This window comes from Pomacea canaliculata, linkage group LG3 (assembly GCF_003073045.1).
Source record: "Pomacea canaliculata isolate SZHN2017 linkage group LG3, ASM307304v1, whole genome shotgun sequence".
NCBI lineage: Eukaryota > Metazoa > Mollusca > Gastropoda > Architaenioglossa > Ampullariidae > Pomacea > Pomacea canaliculata.
In genome coordinates this window covers 29,889,497-29,914,099 of record NC_037592.1, presented here as the reverse complement: position 1 = coordinate 29,914,099, position 24,603 = coordinate 29,889,497, and the positions used below count along the sequence as shown (strand labels likewise).

The 24,603-nt window shown below is 40.8% G+C and overlaps 1 protein-coding gene across 1 annotated transcript in view; it reads left to right on the top strand.

The window, feature by feature from the left end:
• Positions 1-9,805: 9,805 nt before the first annotated feature.
• LOC112559995 (protein jagged-1-like) overlaps positions 9,806-24,603 on the top strand; it is a 45,562-nt gene continuing 30,764 nt past the window's right edge. The window contains exon 1 of the mRNA XM_025231532.1: positions 9,806-10,310. The gene's annotated coding sequence lies outside the window, so the exon portion shown is untranslated. The remainder of the gene's footprint in view (positions 10,311-24,603) is intronic.

The window sequence follows — 24,603 nt, the reverse complement described above, 5'->3', positions numbered from 1 at the left end:
CACAAAAAAAAAAAGTATATAAAAAATTTTCTTGGCTGCTGCATGGTTCCTTAAATTTTTGATGTTGTAAATCATTCTCGGTGCTCCCGAAACGCTAACAGCTTGTAATAACATTTCGCTCAAGGAAGTGAAACGCCATGTGTTCCATCACTTAGTTTGCCACTTAAAGGCGATGATGCGAGTGCAGTGTCTCTTGGTTCGTCAGGCAGTAAGTCTATAAATCTAAGTATTTGCCTCCCTGCTTGGCTGGCTTGGTTTCTATGTTGTTATCTATGTATGAGCGAATGAATACATTATATATATATATATTTCTTTTATGTATATTTTATGTATATGCATGCATGCTATTATTCAGGTAGCTAGTACATCAAGTAACACAAAGAACAACTGAATAAAAAATTAATTAACGACAAAAAGAGAACAACATTGTAATTTTATTTATATCTACGTTTTTATTTGACATTTTATTAATGTGATTGTTTTGCTTTTCACAGTCATGCCGCCGAGTCTTTTACCCATGGGTCTGAGGGGTGGCAGGTCGGAGATAAAGGGTATTACCAGTCACAGGCTCACAGACACATCTCCAAGTAAGTAGGACATTCACCTCTTCATAGAGAAGTCAACCTTGGTACTTGGGATGTACCTCTTTCCAGAAAATTCAGATAACGAATATTCTGATAACGTAGAGTTTGTTTTTATCTGTTCACTCATCATGTTTATTCAGAAATCGATTCCAGTTTCTAATAGCGGGATCTAGTGGGTTTAATAGCAGGGCAGGGCATTAACAGTCTCGATTTATTTTATTGTAACTTACATAACAGGAGGTTTCCGATACCCGATGGATGGATGGATGACACAAATGAACAAACAGTTACATAATAGTTCTTATAGTCTTTCGACAGTTTGTTTAAACCTAGGCTTACAAACAATAAACTAAATTGTAATTGTAAGTTCTGTATCTCGATTGTTGCCGAAAATAGATTTGCTTGTAATCTTCAAACAAAACAAAAACAAAAAACGAGAGAAGAAAAGGACAAACAGGAAAATGATTTAAAACGCGTGACTGAAAGAACTGAAAAAGGTAAAAGAAAGAAGAGTAAAGAAGCATAATATAACAATTGTTACTCGCATTCATGCTTCCAGGAACCATACCTACAGAAGGTCTTCCACATATCTGCTTCTTACCTAAAGTTGTCGGTCCTTGTCAAATGTATCTACCCCGGTTCTACTTCGACCCTTCCATTGAAGAGTGCACGTCCTTTGTATACGGAGGCTGCGGTGGTAACGAAAACAATTTTGAATCCATGGATATTTGTCAGCACAAATGCCGATGAAACAAATTAGAGACAAAATTGGAATACGCCGGTGTAATATTTGGAAGCTGTAATTATTCTATTTTTATATGTATTGGGAACTGAACAGAACTCCGTTGAAGCCTTCGTTATGTTTTTTGTACATGATATGAAAGGTTTTTAAATTTGTGAGAAAATAAAGACACCAAGTGTATATTCTTACACTTAACATCTACCTTTAAGTATGAATACAAATAAAATAAAAATCTTCATAAGAGTTAAAATGATGTAAATGGTGTAAATATTATTAGTATTATAAAATAGGAGTCTGCTTGTACTCGCTGGATCCTTCTTGTAGTTATTGTTTGTCGTTCTGTGTTAGCCCCGGGGTTTGCCCGAGTGTGTGTATGTGTGTGTATTTGTATGTGCGTGCGAGTGCATGTGAAAATGCCCTCAAAAGAGACAAGCTGACCATAAGTTCTGTTGATGAGTGACCAGCAATGATTGGTCATTGTTGAGACAGAACTCACCGACAGACCAACAGATGACGATGACGATGACGCGGAACATCAGTCGACAGGACTTTGACAAAGCATTCGATACTTTATGATGTTCACACTCGGGTTGGGATCCAGTCCATACATGTCTTTCATGTTTTGCTCTGTTGTTTTAAGCATTTATATTTGTCGACTATTTCATGTGTCGTGTCCACAAAAAATATTCAGTTTTCTTAATTTTAGAGAACAACGTCCTAGCGAAACTTTCTAAGAAGGATCATAATACATGGTATAAACGATGCATAAAAAAGTTAAGAGTTACTTCTCCTGTCGTCATTCTGATTATTTTTTTTTTACACAACGCCACAATATGCGGCTTTCTTCTTGTTTATTTCGGCACATTTTTTTCTGTAGTTTTACTTTTTATTTGAATACAATTGACATTTCTTTTCCTGGATTCGTTTTATTGAAAAACTTCAATAGAATAAGTATAATTAGGTTTAACATGATATAATGGGTCAATGAATATCTTAATTCTACAGTTTTTACTAGCTTTAATCAGATGAAAAATCGTTTCACTATTTGAGATATTTCGCTATCACATAATATATTATATTTTAATAATATATTAATTTTGATTCCAGGCAAGTTAACTGTTGTTTTTTGTCTCCAGAAGAAAGGTAGGCTGTGAACTGTGCAGTATCGTTCTTAACGAGCAAACACAGACTCTCCTCGAGCAAATTTGTTTATCCGCCTTCTTTGTTAAAAAAAAGAATGGGAACATTATTATTTTTCTGGCAACATTTTCAAAGATGCAGTATACGCAGACAGTTTGTCAAATTATGTCTATTTTACGACTGGCGTTGACACCTCGGTACATCCTTGTAGCAGTTCTAAAAACAGTGTTTTCCATATTTCACACTTCAGAATGACGCATCTTTTCACTGATTTAATCGCTTTGAAGCTGTAAAACCCAGCAGTCCAAGAAGGCTGTCCGACATCTTTAATAAAAATATTTGATAATCAACAAGTCCAGGGACTTTGCTGCCTGCACAGTTCGACGCCAGGCACTACTTTCAATTTTGTAGAAAACAGATTTTTCCCTTATATTTTTATTTTCTATGTGAAATCGAAGCCGCAGTGAAATTGTTATCTTTCTAGAATGTATGATGGCATAGCGTGCTCCATCGTTCATGTTCAGCAATGACAAACACTTACCTGCTGCTCGGAAACATCAAGACGGAAGAACTGACGCTTTGTCGCTGGAAATAAACAAAAACTTCCAGGTAGATGCTAGGATTAGATATGTTGGCGTGTTGCTGAGAGCGAATAGATTAATATAGATGTCCAGATAAAATCGATTTATCCAGGTAAAGATTCAAATAGAAATAAACAAATTCCGATCTTCCCCTCCCCTCCTCTCCCGTCCCCTCCCCTTCACCACCACCAGTCGTTCTGTGAGCATGAGTGATGTTATAAAGCAATAAACCTTTGTGTACTGTGTTATACATTGTATGTCATGGAAATATTTAATTATTACAAGATGTTGAGGAATTAAAGTGTGGGTTGTCGGATGTTACTGTGTTTTTAGTGAATGTGGATTAATGCTAGTTGTGCTCAGACAGACAGCAGAAGAAAAGAAGAACAAAAATGAGAGATCACTGAGTAGATTACTAATTTAAACACTCTCTCCCACGTGCACACACGAAAAGAGAGAAGGCTAAGGCAGCAAATAGATGTGTACAAATAACCTTAAACAGACGACCGAAGCCACAGTTGCACTGACAGAAATCTTTCCGTTTCACAGACGGCAGCTGTTGATAAAGGACAAACACTCGGTGTCACGGTGCTCAGTAAGACAATAGGGCGGGTGATAAATGTTGAAATGGGAGCTTGCCTCTTGTTGTTTTCCTCTGTTTTCCTTTCCCCCGGGGATTGAGACCTGCGCAAATCGCTCTTGGATAAGGCGGTGCTGACGATGTTGACACATGCAATCTGTCTGTCCGTTTATCTGTCCACCCGTTGAGATGTCTTTCTACTGATTGTCTCTTGATTGGTTGTTTTTTTTTTCTTGTTTTTATATTTTTCCTTTTCCACTGCTCTCTTCTCTGTCTCTGTGTGCGTGAGTGCTTGTGCGTGGCTGTATGTAACAGATCTAGTACTATTCAACATACGGACACACACACACAGGGGAGAGAGAGAAAGAGAGGCATTCTGAATCGGAGAAGAACAAAAGGTTTGCGCATGTCATGTGAAGACAGGGTCAATTTGCTGGGTCTGCAAATCTTCTTAGTCTCGAAGCTGCAAATACCTGGCCAGACGCCCGAGAAATTCTCTGCAAAGCAAGTGTAACCCTTCCACCCGCCCACCTGTCGTGACCCTTGCTGACAACAGGTCACAGCATTGTTCTGATGCCCAGCAATTTGTTAGCCAGTGTCTGCTGAGTGCCATTCAGCCGACGATGCTGAGGATGTTAACCCCATAACTCCCACTGTCCAAACACTGGTGAGTGTAGGTGGAAGCTGTAAAGATGCTTGGATTGCGCTTCTAAACCAGGAAAGAAAGAAAGACGAGAAGAAAAACAAGAAGAAAGGATCGAGGGGAAAACAAAACTAAATACTGCATGAAGGTTTCTATGGAGAAGGCGACTCAGACAAGAATCAGCGTGCACGCTCTTGAGTTTGCCAGACTTGTAAATAGAACTGACAGAAATTTGGAATCTTTTCATGGAAAATAGCAGGAATGGTGCAATAAGAGAATGAATAACTGCAGTGTAAATGTGTGATATCTGCACCCTAGACACACGAACGATTCCCGCGCACACAAGCCTGCACGCATGCATACACTTAATTGCGAAAAAATGTAAAATCTGTGGAACGACTAACTAATTAAAGATCGTTAAACATCATCAACAGCCACAAAAGACAGGAGAGGTGGGAATGAAGATCGTGTTTTATCGGTGCTTTCCTCCTGGCGTCGCCGTTCTGTTTGCCTGTTTGTTCGCGGGTTTGCTGACCCGCCCGTGAGTGTGCGCGCTTAGTGTACCTGTGTGCTGGCCACTCCGGAAGAAGAAGTGTCAGGTGATTTCAATCAGATTTGCACCGGACGTGGGGGGCACGCCTAGCATGCCTTTTGTCTGGCGCTTTGATCCGGAGGGACACCGAGTGACCAACGCCATGGGCGGACGGAGCCAGAAATTATCACCAAACCAAGAGTGTCTTGGGTCAATAGTCTCTCTCTCTCACTTTCTCTCATTTTTCTCCTTTCTATCTGTTCCCTCTCCTCATTTGTTTATTATTTACTTATTGAATTATTTTTTTAGACACAAGAAAGTATTTATTTATGATTCAGTGGGAGAATTTAGGATAAGCATTACAATAAACAAATATTAAAATTAAAGAACATACGAGGGACAATAAGAGGAAATAAAAAATCTAGTATATAATTATGATTTGCTGTATTCCTTTTATCTTCTTTTTATATTGAATCTTCCTACATGTCCGTGTCTCTCTTGTTTAAGTTTGTATCTGTCCTTTTCGTGTGTACTCTTCCTTGTTTTTTTTTTTCTCTCTTCCTCCCTGTCTCTCTCTCTCTTACACACACACGCACACACTAATAACTCAATTTGGACTCTGCTTATCATCACTCCTAACATCGTCTCTAACATCTAATTTATCTTCTCCTCTCTGGCCTTCTACTTTTCCTCGCCATCATTACTTATACCATGAGACCCAAGATACGCGAGTCCCTGGTATCCCACCACTGGGCCTTCCTTTGGTCAAAGAAGACGAAGGTGGCTTTCTACTTGTTGGACTAGCGGCAATGTTTAATCAACCAAGTTTATTTACCTTACATTTCCTGTCATAATCATAGATTGTCATAGAGATGCTGTACAGATAAATTTTCTTTGGCAGGTTCAGAAAATTCTGAAGTAGCATACCCACTCATAAGTGACCTCTGAAATATGAAAGGTGAACAACGCTCTCTTTCTTGTATCAAAACTTTTGTTGCTTTAGGAACAGCGAGATTTGAGTGGTAATTACTCATCATGACAGACCCAAAGCATCAACATTTATGAGGTCATACCGTTCATGTTCTGTTCATGTTTTTTTTTTTTTTTTTTTGTAAGCGTGTAGCTTGAGAACGGAAGGGGTAGGTATGTTGCCCTATTTGGGGTAAAAGTATTAAAAATGTTGCTTCCCAGTAGTCCTTTAAAATAACCTCATTTGCTTACATCCTCTTGAAATTTTCAGTAGAATGTTGTAGCTCCATAAGTCGATACATTTTTGTTTACAATTATGATGTGAGACATAAACAGCTGTGAGAGGTTAACGTCTTGATGTAACCTCCCTGTGAATGACATTGCTAGATAACAACACTGGGAATCTAGCAATGACTAGTGTCCAGAAGAATACATTTCCCTTTTACTCACTCCGATGGCCAGGTAATAATAAGTATATTTCACAGAGACCACGGCGCAAATAGAATACAAGTAAAGAGTCCAGAAATTTCACGAATCCTTTCTAAAATAAAAGTTCGTAATACACCCAATAACAATTTCTGCAATGACCGTTATTTTATACAAATGGCAATATTTTTGCTATTTTTGAATTGACAGTCAATCTCAAATCACAAAATACACAAAATACACAGCCGACCAACGGAGCCAAAGCAGGTGGAGGTGGTAGGTTCAAGCATCCCACCCTACAACACCTCCCAGGCTCCTAAAAAGGAATTTGTTGTTGCAGACCTCGCTCCTCGTGTTACTCATCCAACTAGCCTGACTGCTGACAGGTCTGTCACACACAGGACTGATAATGTCCTGTTAGTGTGGCCTGGACACTTAATGCCCGCGTTTGATGTGCGGTCTGTATAAATTGGGTCGGGAAGAGTCTGGAACCGGCGGCAGATGCCGCGAGGATGGAACAGAGTTGACCTTTCAGACATTAACTGCAGATGAGGAGTGAGTGCTATGGAACAGAGAAGAGGTCACAGGCGGCACGTGTGTGTGTAAAAGGGAGAGAGGAAGACAGAGAGAGAGAGAAAAAAAACCACACAGATATAAAAGGAGATAGTACTTTGTGATTTAATAAAAAAAAAATCCTTAAGTTATGATTAGTTCTCGTTTACAATGTTTTCATTATTTATCATTTACAAAAGACTAATTTCACGCATGCTTACATGTAGGAACACACCCACGCACCATGTCTATCTCTACTTCCTTATATATATAAAGTTATCTTCTGCGAAAAGGTAAATATCTCTCAGGAACTTGAACCTGATATACATTTCAACGTCATGAAGATTTATGTCGTTTTTTTAAGAAAGATTTTACAACCGACACTCTGTTTTAATCTCAGTGACGTGCAAGATGTTAATTTTTAGTTTCAGTTCACATTCTGTAACAGGAGTTTGCTCTCCTCTCACACACACATATATATATATAATACCCCTCCCTCCCCAAAAACCAGCAAACATAAACACACAGGCACAGAGAAAGTGGATGATGATGATGATGATGATGACGAGGAGGAGGATGATGACGACGACGACGACGAAAGTGGTGGTGTGGCTAATTTGTAAAAGAAATAGAGACAATGAATGGTATTAAAGCACTAATTATATTTGAAACATTGCTAAAATTCCTAAAATAAATCTAGCCAAATAACATGTTTTTATATAAGTCATGTTTGAAAAACGCCGTTGCCGGAAGTTTATGTCGTCGTTCATAAACTCGGTTCTTAATCTGACCTTGACTGTCGCAGCTCTTCATCTGGAGAACAGCTCAGATGGCGAAAACATCAAACTGGTGCACTCCTCCTCAGACATCTTCATGTACGCTACCATCAGTAAGCAATTTTTTTATGTTTTTCTCCTGCTCATATGTGGGCGGAGGAGGCTGCAAAACATGAAATATATTCCTTGCGACAACCGGAGAAAATATCACGGCCGTCTGGCTCACTCGCGCAGGTCGTCCCGGTGTGAGCAAACGATTATTTGTCTAGAAGTTCCCAAGTTGGCATGACTTTCATAAATAATATATCCAGCGTGCTAGCGGAATTTACACAGTGCTAAAGTCTTGTGACTGACAGCTACAAGTGTAGGGATGCAAAATGTCTTCCGGAAGTGTTTTCAAGACTTTGCAGCTTCATCTAGCTCTGAAAATTTCTTGTCTTGATGGTGTCTACAGCAACAGCGCACTGCTGAAAGCTCCTAGATGGGGAGTAATAATAATGTACAATAATTATTAAATAATTTATTAAATTATGCTAGGCATCCGCCCACGTTTAAAAGTTTCATTTTAAAATTATCCTCCGAGTTATTTCCCCTAGTTTATGGTCGCCCTTGCCAACGTTGCATCATTTTCTGTTGTGCAGGAAGTTTCCGCGATAAGGTAATGGAACCGATGACGTGAACGCAATAATTAACTACGTGGCAGGCCCGATGTTCTTGGGAGGTTCCCTTCTACACTTCTTCGACAGAGATTATTAAATCAGGGTTTCCTGCAATGTTTTCGGCGAGATACCGGATCCCACCGATCCACATGACGATTCGCGAGGATCAGCGAGACTTTTTGGTCTGTTAGAAAGTTTGCAAACTTCAATCTTGCTCGTTAAGGATAACTCCAGCCACTCCCTATCAGTTCATTGCGAAAACTGAGAATCACAATCAACACATGAGTGCAATATTTGCTTGAATTTAAAAAAATAAAAACCAGCTACTTGTTATAAATACTAAAATAAAGGGAGAAAAAAATTTGAAAGTTTACTAAACATAATATTTGAGTGTATTACTATACCTGCATTAAAAGGGTCATTATCTCTGAGTAAAATTGTTCCTTTACTGAAAATTTTCAGGAGCCAGTTACCTTAATTGCTAGTATTCTTTGCACTATCAGAGCAAAATTAGTTTTAGAAAATGTTTTCATAACAAGTGATTGATAGATTTTTGTCTGTAAATACGTACTAGCAAATAAAACGGTGCTGAGCTTTAAATTATGAGCAGGAGTAGGATTTTTTTTCTTTTTTTTTTTTTTTTTGGGGGGAGGGGGGATGGGGATAGTGGGCAAATACTTTAGTGTGTTGACAATAATACTGTATTGTAGAAAGTTTCTCGCCAGGCAGGGAGCGCAGTAGTGTCCTTTACGAGTACGTGGGCGCTAAACACGTAAAAATTTCACAATCATTTATCCTCTGAACAACATAACAGACCCAAAAAAGCATTAATAAATCGTATAAACAGCAGTGACGACAATGTAGACATACAACAGGACGGACAGTCAGAAAGAGAGAGTGGTGGTGATAAAAGAGAGCAGACAGACAGGAAAGTAAGGCTGACCTTTAAGCTGACATAAAATTTTCAAGAGCTCGATCCTGATCGTGAGTCACGTGTAGGTTTGGGTCTGACGTGTGTCAGGTTGACAGAATTCTCTCTGAGGTGATCTGCGCAGTACACACCTTTTGCATGCGCCGGCCAGGTGTACGGAATCAAAGCCGCCTAGCGGTGTGTTTGGCTGAAAGCTCGCCTTTGTATTGTAGAATGTTGACAGCCTCAGCATACCTACCTACCTATCTTGAGAGGTTGTTTGCTGGAAACGCTGGGCGCGAACAATAGACGAGTCCCGACTGGCAGCACCACTAAATGCTGGGGTTTGAACCCTGTAAATTATATCAGATATGGAGATATATATATGATGGAAGTGATACTGCGGATGGTGGATTAGACACCTGTAAACTTGCAAATACTATGTTCGAGCATGTGTATGTGTTTGTGAACTTAACATATGTATGATGCAATTACTCGACAACATTTAAAAAAATAACGAGAGAGGGGAAAGGGGAGCTAGGGAAGGAGGCTTGCACGTCAGACACTGACTCTATACCAGGAATAAACAAGCACGATGTACGGCAGTAGCTCGGAAAAAAAAAGAGTATAATGAATGGATCTGTGCGCCATCTCACATACCCTACCATCTAGGAGAGAAGGCGAGAAGTTAAAGTCTTCATTGATAGCAGGCACGCGTCAGTTGGCGGTGGGTACAGTTGAGAGCATTCGTGGGTGGAAGACGGGTGGGAGGTATGAAAGAGGAACTGGCGGTTAGGCGGTCGGGGAGGGGGAGGTGTAGGTGCTGGTGGCGGTCTGCTGCAGTCTGTCATCAACTTCCTCTCTCTCTCCCCCTCTCACTCATTCCTAGTGTTTTGACTGCGCCGGACCGGGTCACGTGAGAAATCGCTCTTCAGCCATTGGTTGACAAATACGCTGCCCCTGGACTTTCTCACCCGTCTACGCACGGCGCACAGTCCGAATAACTCCGTGGCGTCTAGCATGGTTGCCAACAGTTGTAGTAACGCCGCTCTCCGGTGAAGAAGGGGCGGAAAGTTCTCGGGGAGTTTTCACCGTTTCGCTGTGTGCTCTCTCCTCTCTCTCACTCTCTCTCTCCTGCTTTGCTTTTATCTGCCAGATGTCCGGACTACCAGCTTCAGTTGTCGTTCTTTTCCTTGCCATGTCTGCCGTGCCTGTGGTAAGTAAACTTTTTGTTTTTAATTATTGCTAACGATTGCCTTGCATTGACAACTATCACTCTTCTCCCCCCCCCGCACCATATTCATCCTCCTTCTCTCTATTCTACCCTTCACCCTTCGCCTAACACACACACAACCACACACCGACAGATTTTCTAGCCTTATGAACATTAACAACATAGGAACGGACTGCCTCGATAGCTGGTGTTTACGGGTGTGAAGCTAACGGCAAGATAACCTCGCCCTCCCACCAGTCCATCCCCCAGTCCAGTTTCTTGAGCTGGAACAGTTCCAAGCGACCACAGCTGCAGAAAACACGTGCACTTGTGTGCAGCCTACACCACCTGACATACTTATCAGCAAATCTCTCCTCTTGTCAAACTAAACAAACTGAACTATTTACTTTGACAAAAAGGAAGGATAGGACGACAAGCTCGGATCCACCCTTTTGGTCCGTGTATGAGATCGGGTCATCACATTGGGTCATCAGATTACCTCTACCTGTCTAGTAGGAACCGAGTTTCCCTCCAGTCCCCACTTTAATATCATGCTTTCAAGCAGAAATTTAAAGAAAGCTGTGGCATGCATTATTATACAGTACACAACTGCTACACGTGTTTTTATCACCACCGAGAGCTGGTGAGGTACGAATACACGACACCTTTCACAACACAGCTTTGAATCGAGGGCAAGTCGTTGCCCGGGACAACCTGGGGAAGTCAAGGGCAAGCGACTTGTCTTTGTAGTTACATTGTAATGTCCCTCCTACGGATATTATTTCCCCCCTAGGGCAGTAGTTATAAAGCAGTAGCAGCGAATCCCTGGTGTAAAATAAAATAAAGCAATATCCTCAGGTCTGAATAAATATTAAGAGAATACCTGTTTTCTGCCTGGTAGTGTTCCTCCAAAGCAGTTATCAGATATACTTATATATTTACTCTACAAAAATGACACAAATCAAAGCAGGTCCTGACCAGACTTTTTCACTTTGGTTTGTTTCTCTTTTAAACATGATGTCAACACTCCGCTATTAAAAAGAATTCAAGAAATCACATTGATGTTAATGGCTGAAATCTTTCTTTATTGTCATAAAATATCAGAGAAACAGTTTTCACTGCCAATTGTATTCAGGTCACAATTTTTTTGAACTATTTCATTATACGATTAATGGGATTATACGTGGGATTAAAACTGTCCTTGTAGATGAAGTCAGTAGTTTGCTGTTTTTTTTGGTGACTATGGTCGTAGCTCAGGTCTGTCTATTCTGGTTGCGTCAGATGCCTTTGGCACGTTGAACCACAGCAGTTTCACTATTGATGTCTCTAGCGCTGTGAGGAGGAAGGCATCAACCACATCACACCTTATTTGAAAGCTGGTGTATCTTGTCATGGAATGGTCTGGATTGGATTATTACAAAAAGAAAGTCTAATGGCCTTAGTGGCAGTAAAGTGAGCGACTCACCTTACTTAAAACAGGCAAAAACAACCCTCCAGATCTCTTACCTTCCATGAGAAATCAGATGCTTGTTTCGACTGGACAGTTTCTGGGTGGGCAAGGAAGGAATTATTCAGCCACAGCTTAAACCTTCTCCACAGCTGACACCACTAATCACCAAGCTCCCCACTTGAACTGCTTTTTTATTTATTGTTGTTCGTCTAACGTGAACTCAAATGTTGTTGCTTTTCCTCACAAATCCTTCCTGCGCGGTTAGGGAGGTTTGGTAAGGTAACGGCACTCTCCTAACCTTTTGGTCACAGGTGTGCAAGGTGTTAGTACGCTTTCCTCGGACCCAGATTTTTGTTTAGGACCGTGCCAATCTTCTTTCCTTTACTTTTGTAAACAACCTCAACTTCAGGTTCCTATTCAATAATAAATCGACTTAGGAAATTGTATTTTGGACATTCATGGAACCAGTAGTCGAGCTACATATTACGTCCAGTTTCGGAGCTCCGTCCTCTGACCACTCTGCTGTCCGCTCCCGCTCATGACACACACGAAAAACAATCATCCATCATCAATATTTCCGAAGCTCAACTTTGTCTGAATCTAAAGTGCACAACATCTGCAACTCATAAACCGTAAATTTCCGGGAGGAACAGGCTTCTTCCTGCAGGTGGTTTTGCCGCCAGTAACAGCTTCTCTTCCGAGCTGGGGAGTCTTCGGGTTGTTTTCCGAGACGCTTGAAAAAATAATGATTGCGACTGGCGCTTGAACATCTGTGTAATAACTCTTAGCATACACTTCCTCCTGTGGGCGTCACGTGCAGTTTTCTCAGTGACCCCGGAGAGGGTGAGAGTTAAGGACGTCGTCGGGTTCAATTCCTTGCGTGTGAAGCTTCCGATGTAACGTGGGCTGAGGGCCAAGATCAACACGGCGAATCAAGCGCATGTTGACAAAGATTGAGCATGTTTTTTTGTTTTTGTTTTATGTTTTTTTTTTTTTTGTGGAGGAACACTTCTCTTCTCCACTCCCTCTCGGGATCCTTCACGAGTTATCTTTCTTGATTCCTTTCCCTTTCCGATCGCAGCTTCCATGCTATGGTTAGATAAATCGTCCATGTCTTGCAGACTTCATAATTGTGCATTATTTTTCTTGCATTTTTAAGAATTTTCATTCTTTAAAAAGGTTTCTTGTGTAAATGTTTTTTTCGTAATAACAAAAACCATATTTATCTTCCCTTCTTTACCACCCAGAAGGTAACCTCTTATAAGTGTCTTCTCGCTTAAATCTTACATTGCAGTTTTAATTTTCTTTTCAGTTTCCTTCGGTGAATATACATTTGTAAAGAAATGTTCCTTGAAAATCTTAGAGATTTCTCTAAGGTTACTTTTGCCAAACATTGTTTGCATAAAATCAAGCTTTGTCTGTTACATCCCTTCATATCCGAGATCATCAAATTCATTTAAAAAATATGTTTTGCCTATTTAAATGACCAAGATAAATCAAACCCTATCCTCGGCGGCTCTATTTTGCATTTTAGATATTATGATCCACTTAGCGTTACATAAGCCGTGCTTCCTGACACGGAGCGAAGACGCCGCTATCCGCTGATCTCCCTTTCGCAGTTTGAAAACGAGGCTTGTTTAAACTTAAATGAAAAGCCCAAGAGCAACACAGGTCACTGATTCTTGTTCATCACATTTCACCTTCAAAGGGAAATGAAGTGGCAGTTGTCAGGTGCGCTTATCTACATATAATTCAATGCACCGCAAACTTCACCCTTGGTTTCCTGGCTTAGAAATTGTCTCCCTTGTGTCTTCTGAGTCTCATTTTGCAAAGATAATTGCTGAAGACAAAATAAATAAATAAAATAACTTGAGTAAAAGGAATTAAAAATAAAAAAAAGTACGATGGAGTTCTGTTAACCAAAGCTTTTTTGCAGTGCAAGATATGGACTCTGCAAGACAACAATGTCCCTCATAAAAGTATTAAGATTAAAAAAAAAGGCGGGGTTTTCCCTCTCAAACCAGGAAGGTGATATATGGGAAAGAAAAGAACCAATAGCTAGATGGCGAGACAGTGATGTTCGCAATGCAGCAAACTCTTGTCGGGGGCATAACAAGCAATTATGTTGCAGACGACCTGTCTAGCGTCGCCTTGTTCCTGTTCCTCGTGGCATGCAAAACCATGCCAACTGATTCCCAACTTCAAACAGCTTCTCAATTTCTTTTTTACCTTGTGTGAAATTATCTGCACTACGAGAAGTGGCAAGTCTGGTTATAAATCAGACTAACAAAATGTTACCATGTCTGCATCCATTGTCATAAACTTGAAAAAGAAGACCTCGATGACTGCGTTATAGGGTTTAACCTTTGTTGCTTGGCAGCTGTAGTTTTCGAAAATGTCAGGAACTTACTTTTTCTTTTTTTAAAAAAAAACCTGCATAAGCTTCAGCTCTGCAGAACGATGTTCCTCCGCTAACGAGCAAAACGTTTGCTTTGCTACAACTTTATTTATAACACACAATGATGAGTAAATTTCTCCTCTTTTTTTTTTTTTTTTTCTTTTTGGTTAACAGAGGAAGCGAACCAGACAGCACGAGCGGAAGCGCTGTTTGGCAGTTGTTTTTTTTTTTAAAAGCGTAATAATGTCTGGCATTCTTTACACGTCAACAACTTTTTTTTTTTTTTTTTGCCTTGTGTTGTTGGCGAAATCCGCAGTCACACCTCATTAGAGAGTTACTTTCGTAACTGGTAATAATATCTAGCTTGACCTTGCTTGTCAACGAAAAATTGCATACATAATTAGAGAGCTAGCTTTTTAAGTGGTAATAAAATCTATCTCGGCCTTGCCTGTCAGCGAAACATTACTGTTTGATATCTTGCCGGTAAATTCGTGCACAGCACTGAATATGACGACTGGCTTTCAAAATCATCGGGGATTTTTTTCTCCTAATGTTGAGGCTAGAGCTCGGTGAAGATATTATTTTTCCCAAAATCTGGGAGTGGACTGGATTTACCCGGTGTTAGAAACAACAGTTTACACTCATGTAGTGTTTTAATACCAAAGTCATATAATGTTTTATGTTCTACTTGAATGCTCCTTATGTGTTGAATTATTCTATCACTCACTCAGAACCAGACTGGGTCACTGTCGTCTCCTCAGAACACCCAGTAATGTCTTTATCAGCTACAAGACTGTTTTCTAGTTTCCGAGGAAAAAAACAAGATATATTGAATTCTTCAATGTTCATGTAATAGCCCTTCAGGCAGCGTTTAATGTCGTTGCACATGCTGTATATATTGCACATCAGTGTGTTTGAGTGGGTCTTATTTTGTGTGTTTGTGTGTTCCCATGTTTACACATTTAAAACCTCTTTAGGTCTATTTTGAAGCATGTGGTTTCTCTGACTAGCAATATTGTTGTTTCGTTTTCGAAAAACAGTGCTATTTCTCATGAAATCTTGCTTTACTGACGTGGATTTCTCACAAACCCACATCTGCTGAGAAAATGTTGAGATCGCATTTGTTGAGAGAGGAGAGAGTAGGGGAAGGGAGAAGAAAAAATAAGGAAAAAGTATAAATAAGATAAGAAGAATTAAACGGAATAAGTTGATTAAAAGCCTCCATGAGACCGAACAAGCAAGCAAAAATCTGAACAAATCAACAACAACTGAAGACAGAAAAAAGTAGAGAAAAACACGGTGACCTTTTTATCTTCTGCCCGGAGAAAACCTGTCTGCGAGGTTAACTTGACACGACTCAGACAAATTACTGCAACGGGTGTTTCGAAAGCGGGTATAAGGGGAAGCAGGAGTAAAATGCGAACTCATTGATCTTGCCGCCAGAAGCTGCTATCGGGTTCCCCAAGCAATTTCCCATGTTGGGCAGTAAATGCCAGCGCTGACCGTCCTCCTCTAACCTGCTGCCTGCACATCATCTTTCACGACGGGTACTGTCTGGAACTGGGGTAGATGTGTCGAGAGATACACGCAGCTCACATCAGGGGGATGACGTAAGGCTGGGGAGGTGATAGCATCGGTTATTAGGGGTAAAAACCACCCGCTTTTTTATCGCTCGCTTCACTTGAGATAGGCTGGGGCGCGTGTCTGCAGAGTTCATTGGACGTCCTGGCGTAGCCTACCAGCCGTGCACGCCACACCAGACCGGAAATATTTCGTTCCAGTCTACTTTCACTACTTTAATCATCATCATCGTCATCATCATCATCATCGTCGTCGTCGTCCATTCGTATCATCATCGAAGTCATTTCTTCTCTACCCATTTACTTCATTTGGTTACTTTTCTGTAGAGGTGGGAGAAGTTTGGATGATTGACTGTCACCTACTTGACAATGATATGTATGAGGAGTAGTTGATTTAATTATTTCATTTCCATATTTTTTTAGTTACTTCTACCACTTAATTAATTAAGATATGAAAATGATAAAATAGTGAAGGAAAAAAAAGATAATAGATGATGTAGAAGTGGCACGGGGAAGAAAAATGAAGAATTCGGCAACACTTCCAGAAAACAGATAAGAGCGGAAGTGACGTTGCTTAAAGGAAATGCCAAGAAGTGACACATCCTGGAGCGACCGAGCACGTGATCATGTGCAGGCTCACAAGGTTAACAAGCTAGCACAGGAGGCTAGGTTCTATCAGGAACACACACACACAGACACAAGGCAGACAGTCTTTCGAGGGGAAGACAATCCGGCAAGACAAGGGGAACTACTGTGTGGCGAGTCTCAACCGCGCGACGATTCATTCGACTTGATCAGACTCCGTGTTCCACGGGTACAGTGCGGGTGCATTAAGTGATTAAGATGGGGAAGTTGGACCCACCCATCTCGACTACTTCAGACTAATTTCTGTAGTGTGGGTGCGGTGGCATGCTGTCGACAGGCAGTGTTTGACCTATTGTGCAGTGTCCTGAAACAGCCCTACCTTCCCTTCCTTAAAAAGGAAAATAAATATGGGCCCGTGCAATGTTTTCACCCTTTATCTGCTTATATAACTGACACTAAAAGCCTGGGATAAACCCTTTTGTTGCAACTGTCGGGAGAAGAGCAAAAGAATTCATTTCCAGATAGGGTAGCTGTGTGTAGCGTTTGTCCAGGTGACGGCCAAGAATTTGGGTATTGTTTCAGATAAGGCAAGTGCAAAATATTATATCTCTAATTTGTTCGAACAAAAAAATGTAGAGTAGTACTTTATTTCCCTTGCGAGAAATCAGAGCGAAGCTACTCTGAAATACAATCTTCATTCCACCTTGAAATGGCAATGGGACTCTCCAAACGCTGCTGAAGAACAAGAAGAAAAACAAGATCAGAAAAAATAAGAACAAAAATAATAAAGTAAACTCTTCAGATATGTAGAATGAAATGATGAAGGGGTGTGAGCACAAATAAAAGCGTCCATCTGCCAACTGTGCAGCGATGAAAGGCTGAAATCCCAGAGAAGTCTGATAAAAACCCTGGCGACTGAGGACTTATTGGTTCAGGAACGAAATGATGCCAGCGCTCACAAGGAGGAGAGGAGCCGGGGTACAGAGGGGCGATAATTAGTGACTCTACAAGAAGCGCTATCTAGGTGAACGAATTTTAATCGCTTGCAGCAAGCTGTGTATCAGAACATGAAACCTAAATCTAATTAGATAATGATGTGTTCCGAAGGCGTCTTTTTTTTCCTTGAAATTTACGAAGTATTTTTTTTTATCCTCTTTTCTTTATATTTTTTTTATAAAGAAGGTTTATATTCCGAATTTTTGACAGGTAAGTGTAATGAAAAGCATAGTTTGAGACGAAGGAAGCTTTTGTGAGAATTTTCTCACGCAGACAGGTAAAAAGGGCAAGTAGACAGACAAAATGGCAGACAGGAAGGGAGGCAGCATAGTAAGCAGCTAGCCACAAAATGAACGACTGCAAAGACAGGTAGGTCAGATCAAAGAACAAAGAAAGACTTTATGAGAATCATTATCTTACCAAAATATCTTCAAGAGGGTGTAGCATGAGATAAATAAGAGAAATAAAGAAACCGATGGGCACTTGGAAAATCCGAGCTGCATGACTCACGAAACTGCACTAATCTTCCTGCCGTTTATTTGTTCTGGAACATTCGGTGGTTTTGACTAATCCCTGAATGACTCCTCCAAGGCTGGAAAAAAGAAATAAAACGAAAGTATTACGAGTAGAACAAGAGGGTTACAAACAGAACACTGTTGTATCAGCACACATTGTATCAGCTTTCGAACCTCATGCCCATACACACCTATTTACAAAAAAGTGTACGACGGCCACAAACATGTGAAAAGAGACCGGATGAAGGGTTTTCTCAGACCATCTGCTCGTCATAAACATGACTGTACCCTTCAAGGTTCAAAACACCGTTGGTCCTTTTGTTTTCCCTACTGTTCATTTGTGCCGCAACTCCTTTGCACGATGACTCGGCATTGCAGAAGATAATCAACAAAAGATGTTGGAGATGCTGGGGAAGATGCTGGGGAAGAGATGCTGAGAGGAGAAGAACCTGCAGCTATGCAGACAATCTAATGACGAGCAACGCTTATCCCTCTTAAGGCATCCCGACTTTCATGTTATTGTTTCTCAGCATGTGGGCCTTGTATTCATTTCTCAGTAATTGCCAGTTGTTGTTTTTTTAAGTGTTCAGCTTGTGGATCTTGTTTTTCTTTTCACGAGTTGAGAACCGTTAGCTCACTAAAGTCAGGTCATTAGCGTAATGTTCATTTTACTCCTAAAGAACTTTGTAATTATAGTCTATGACTGAAAGTCTGAAAAGAGAAGAGTACAGCACTGAACAATCTTCAAAGCCTTTAGGAAAATGCTACCAATCCTATGTCACCTTTTAGTGTTTACAAAGCTGAGAGCTAATTAAAACGCAAAAAACAACACCTACCACCAAATATAAAACTTCTACGTCTTCCAGAGATGACAGAAAACAAAATCAAATGATCGATATCACAATTTCCTTAAAATCTCAGAAACGAGAAAGAGTAATAACAAAAATAAAACAAAACAAAAAAAATTAGATGGAAAGAAAAACATACAGAGATAGAAGAAATGGAGAAAGAAGGAAAAAAAACCCTAAAGAAATAAGAGAAAAAGACGAAATGACTATCACAGCCAGATAGAGAGAAGAAAGGTTCAAGACAAATAAAAAACTTGTTATAACTTGTAAGCTGATAATGGCTGGCAGCAAACAGAGCTGCTATGGTGTGTGACACAGGAGACGTTCGCAGCACATGACCCTCCACAAAAATCTCGGCTTGACGAGCCCTGGGGCAAGTCTGAGCTTGTCTCGCCTTAGGGTCATGTCACCAGTTCATGTTTATTCCTGCATCCTAGCGACGAGGCTTATACTTCATTTAAAAATAGTTTCGAGCACCCTACAGTTTTGTTGTTTTTTTTTTCAATAGAGTTCTCAAGCCGGAAAGATATAAGAGCTCTTGTTGTAAAGTAGTTCCTAGATATGAGTTTCGGGAAAACCATTTCTCTCTCTCTCTGTTACTCTTTGTGGTCTACTTTCTTAAAACACAAAAAAATAGAAAATACAAAAGAAGTTGCGCGTAAAACATTTCAAGTGTCGTCGAGTTGCATAAAATAACAGCCGGCGGGGTTCAAATGGAAAACACATTGTAGTCTTGATGAATGCTGGTGTCTGTTACGATGGGAACCTGACTTATTTTTCAAGACCCTGTCTGTAGACATGCAACTGCCAGCGATCAACCTGACGATGACAGCGATGACGATGACGAACGACAATGAATTTGCCTCCGTGAAAATAACCTGCAGATAAATCTTCGTGTGTGGAAGACTTTCGTTACTGGTGTCTTAGAGAGCAGACAGCGAGAGACATATAGACAGGTTGGGAGAGAAAAAGAGTGGATTGAAAATTAGAGGGAAGGAGAAAGAACAGCTTGAGACAGATCTTGTTTGAGGTTTCAAACGATCGTGAGTGCAAAAATTTGAAATTTCTGACACTTCCCGAAAATTCCTGACAAATCCGTATCAACGTGTACCAGATGCTTTTTTTTTTTTCTAAAGACGAACACAAATGCCGGCGGTTAGGATTGAAGGTGGGAAAGAGAGCTAGAAGAGTAAAACACGTTCATTAATACTACACGTACTCTGCACGCTGGAAGCGGCGTGGTAATGATGGTGGTGATGGTGGGGGATGGTGTGGAGGATGGAACCGTTCGCACGTGCACTGAAGCGGAACGGAGATAATGATAAGATAATTAACCAATGCTAACACGTGAAAAACCGGCTCCTGCTCTTGGTTTTCCTACATCCACTACACTTTTTGCTTAATTTATGCTGGATCTTTTGCTGTTATCTGTTATCAGCTGTCCTCGCAGCACATCATCACTATAATTATCAAACATTTTTAAGTTGTTCAGTAACAAGAGCGTTACGTCGCTGCGACTTTGAGAATTGAGAAAGCAACAAATGGCAAAGCTGATCAGAGGAAAGAGATCGGCGATACAATTCTCCACTCAGGAGTGAGAGAGAGAGAAAAAAAAAGAATGAGCATTCTAGTGTCCTGAGTGCAGAATTTGCGTCAGGCCCTCGCGAGTCAGCCACATTGCCTGCAAGAATCGATAAAAGGATTCCTCTCATCCTCCGGGAATAATTGGCACCTCTGCCCTTGTCTCGCTCCTTCTCGACCTGACGTCACTTCCGCCATGACGGATCGTTTGCCGCCCTTTTGTTATCACGTTATCGGGTAGCACCTCCTAGTTTTTGTCATTTCCTGCTGTGCCAGCCTGTCATCTCTCCCCACTCCCAGCCTCCACCAACACCCTACCCAACAATGCGGATGGAAATAAGATTCCATGCTTGTGGCAGAGCAGTAAAGATCAAAGAGCGGTCTGTGTGGGGAGCTCGCCGCAATCCTCCTTCCGTAGCCCGGTCACAGCCTTATAAGACACTCTTCTTTGAAGACGGGCTGAGGACTTATCAGAACTAAATCGCTAACGTCAGGTCATTAGCGTAATGTTCATTTTACTCATGAAGCACGTTGTAATTAGCGTCTATAACTGCAAGTCTGAAAAGAGAAGGGCACAGAACTAAACAAACTTCAAAGCCTGTTGATAACCCAGTCCCGCATGAAAACGAGCTGACGTACCTAGGCATGGAGATGTGCTCTCTCTCTATCAATAACATTAATGACAATTATTTTCATGCTGCATTATTTGTTGACGTTGCTAAAGCCTTTAACGTTATAGATAATAATCTGCTCATCAGAAAACTTGATCTATATAAACTAAGGACGGGAAGCACCAAACTCCTTACCTCCTTCTCGATAATCGAACTCACGCGCTGTAAACATCTAAATGTCTGATCATCTTTAAGTTTAATTTTGTGTTCCTCTGTGGTCAGTTTTAAAACATTCTTTTCTTCATCTGCGTAAATGATCTTCCTCACCACAAATCCCAATCATGTGAAATGTTTTCAGACGACACCACAATACACACACACCACCAACAGATTGAGCCACTTGCTTCCCTCCTACAGCTGAGGGCCGAGAAGCTTCAGGCTGGACAGAATCAAACCCCGTGTCACTCCACCCCAGAAAACTGAAGTCATGCTTCTAACAAGCAGACAGAAAAGACAAAACCTAGCCACTTCCCATTTCCAAGTATCCATATCGGTGCTCAATCAACAATGGAAGTACAGTTCCACAAACTCATGGATGTTACCATCGACAATAACGAATCGCGGTCCCAACACATCTCTGCCACAAGCAAAAATATTTCCAAGAAAGTTTAGAAGCTGTCAAGAATTAAACATTTCCTAGACCCTTACACAAAATAACTCTTTTATACAACCCACATTCAGTCAATCATTGATTGCTCCTCACCTTCCTGGGACTCGGTTAGCGGAGCTTCCATGAAACCTCTAGAAAATGCTTAGAGGCCAGCTATTAAAGCAGTTTTATTAAAATGGAAAATACAGACGAATGACTTTGCCTCTTTCGATTGCTTAAGATGAAGGGGAAGTCTATTTCACAGCCTCCATCTTAATGAAATAAACTCCCTGAACTGCTTTCAACGCCAATTACTAAAATACGTATACTAGAATGTAGAAAGATTTGATGAGGTCTCCTCTAACGAAGATTCATAAACCATAAAACATAAGAGATCCTTGCCAACTCCAGGACCCCTGTAAATGTCTGTTTTAACTACTGAATTGTACATATCCACCTTCCACTCTCTTTTGATGTCATGTTATGTGTATTACTACTTATTTTTTTAGTACTTTGTTAATTGCTTAGCTTATTTTTACCCCGCTAAATGGATACAATTATATCTTGCTTACTTTACTTCTCGTTGATAAAGAATTGTTATTGCTCCCTCTCACACATACACAGGTGCGAGTGCAGTCACGCATACATACAAGTACACACGCGCATACCACTTCACAACATAGATATACAAGCTCTTGCGCAAGAAACACTCTCTTTTGAAATGCAAAAGAATAGCCTCGTGGTAGAGGGCTGGAAGAATATAGAAGATATAAAGATCCCCATCCCCACATAGAGTGTATGTTTCTGTGTGAGAGATCAAAGCAAGTAAAGATTGCAGTTCATACTCTTACAGCGTATCCTCACCTGCTGGTCATAGTCCACCTTTCTTTCCCTCTCTCCTCACCTTAAATATCCATTCCACTTGCACAAAACACTTACTGCGGGTAACGGCATTACGTGCGATACGAGGTGCAGGGTCTGTATCACTGCAAATATTTCATTCCATAATGTTACCTCTTACCAGGCAGCAAATTCCGTTTATCGCACAGTTTTTCTGTCTTTTGCTACCTGTGCCCTCCATCAGCCTCGTCATTACAGAAGGAGCAGTGTTGTCCGGTGATAGTGTGCGTCATACGGCAACCGGCAATGACGTCACTGCAGGTGGCGATAGCGCGGACAGTTATTCGACGCTACGCATCCTACAGGAAGACGTTTGTATGCTTAATAACGTGCATGTTATCGATAATAAGTACTCGCAATGATGATGGCATCACAGTGTGATGACTTGAGGCGGATAGTGTCGAATTACGTAGAACAAAAGAAGTGTGATTCCGGTATTTGGAGCAGGATGGCGCTGTAGCTAAAGCTGTCGCTCGACAGTGAAAGTTGGATGTCGTGGGTTCAAATCTCGGCTCCAGCACACATCTCACTTTTCTGTGTACGTGTGTGAAAGAAATGAGAAAATTGCGATTTGAGTGGCAGTGAATGAATTTGTAAGAGCATTTGATGTCTACTGATAGTGTGTGTGTTCGTGAGACACCATAGATGTAAAAGAGTGCACTTTCGTTGGTGGGGAAGGTGCTCTTTATGATATTGTTATATTGGCGTACAATGATAAACAATGGTAATTGAATAAGCTTTAAAGAACGAGATCAATCAATCGATCGATAAAATCAGTTGTAATTTTCTTTTAAAGTTATTATTATTTTCACCTTAGTTTCTTGACCAAACCAACAAATGAGACTTAGACTGTTGTTGAGATAATAATGCCAGCTTGTTATTTTCTTTCGGCACTTGTGAAAGAGATGGCTGGATTCAACTCTGAGCATGATCAATCTTTAAGTTTTCTTTTGCACCAAGTGGGGAAAGTGGATAGCTCAACGCAAAGGCTTGCTGGTTCAATACCCGTGTTGGGCACCGAGTTTACCCTAGTCAACTCAGCATTCGGGAATGAATACCTGACTACCTAGAGGGCTGACGAGGGAAAAACAGCGGGAGGGAAAGGGCACCACCCTAACACAAAAAACTAACTCCAAGAAAAATATATTTTTTAATACCTCGTTCCACAAACTACCTTTAAAAAAAGACTTTTTTGCGCCAAATAAGCTGCGTTGCTCTCAATTTCTTAATGAATTATTTTGCTACTGACGTGTAGCTATATGCGAGAAAATCAGATCTTATGTTTGATATACTTTTTTATATACCGAATATTAACTTGTTTCTTTAGTTAACCTGTGTTTACTCACCGTAAAATCGACACTTACGCAAGAGAAAAGTAGGTTTTCTTATCGTAAACCTGCAGAAGTTTTTTCCTCTATGGAGAAAACATTTTTTTCAGACTGTGCAAAGATACTGCAGGTAGCGGGTCGACTGAGAATTTTTCACAAGCACTCTACTGACCGATAAATATTGGCACTCTTTGACGGCGGTCCAATCTGACGTATTTTAACGGCGGTCCAATCTGACGTATTTTAACGGCGGTCCAATCTGACGTATTTTAACGGCGGTCCAATATGACGTATTTTAACGGCGGTCCAATCTGACGTATTTTAACGGCGGTCCAATCTGATGTTCTTTTTTTCCGGCTGAAGGAAAAGCTCAACCGCTCAAGCGTGCTTCCTCTCTTCATGTCGTCTGCCAGCTGTGGTGTGGCTGCACCCGCAGGACGACGGGTGTTGGAGAAGTAATCTGCTCATTACTGTGCGCTTACCTCCACCTGCTCTATCTTCTCGGTTCAGTTGGAACAGACTGGAAATTTGAGGTCGGAGAAGTACTTTGTCGGGCACGAACCAACAACTGCAATCGAAGAACAGGTCTGGAGGGATTTACTAACGAGATGTGAAGGCCACTCAAGTGATTATTCGTTCTACTTCACTTGCTAACGGGAGCGCTCGGAGCTGAATGTGTGTGTGTGTGAAAACACAAAGATGTGTGCTGTGTGCTTTATTTTTCAATCAGGGTGCATGGAAGGTATTCACCATCACATGTATGCGGCACCTTACCGTCAACTTACATACCCAGAGTCTAAGGTCTTATGTGTGTGGTCAAGCCGACGTGTTATTTTGAATGTACTGACTCGTTAT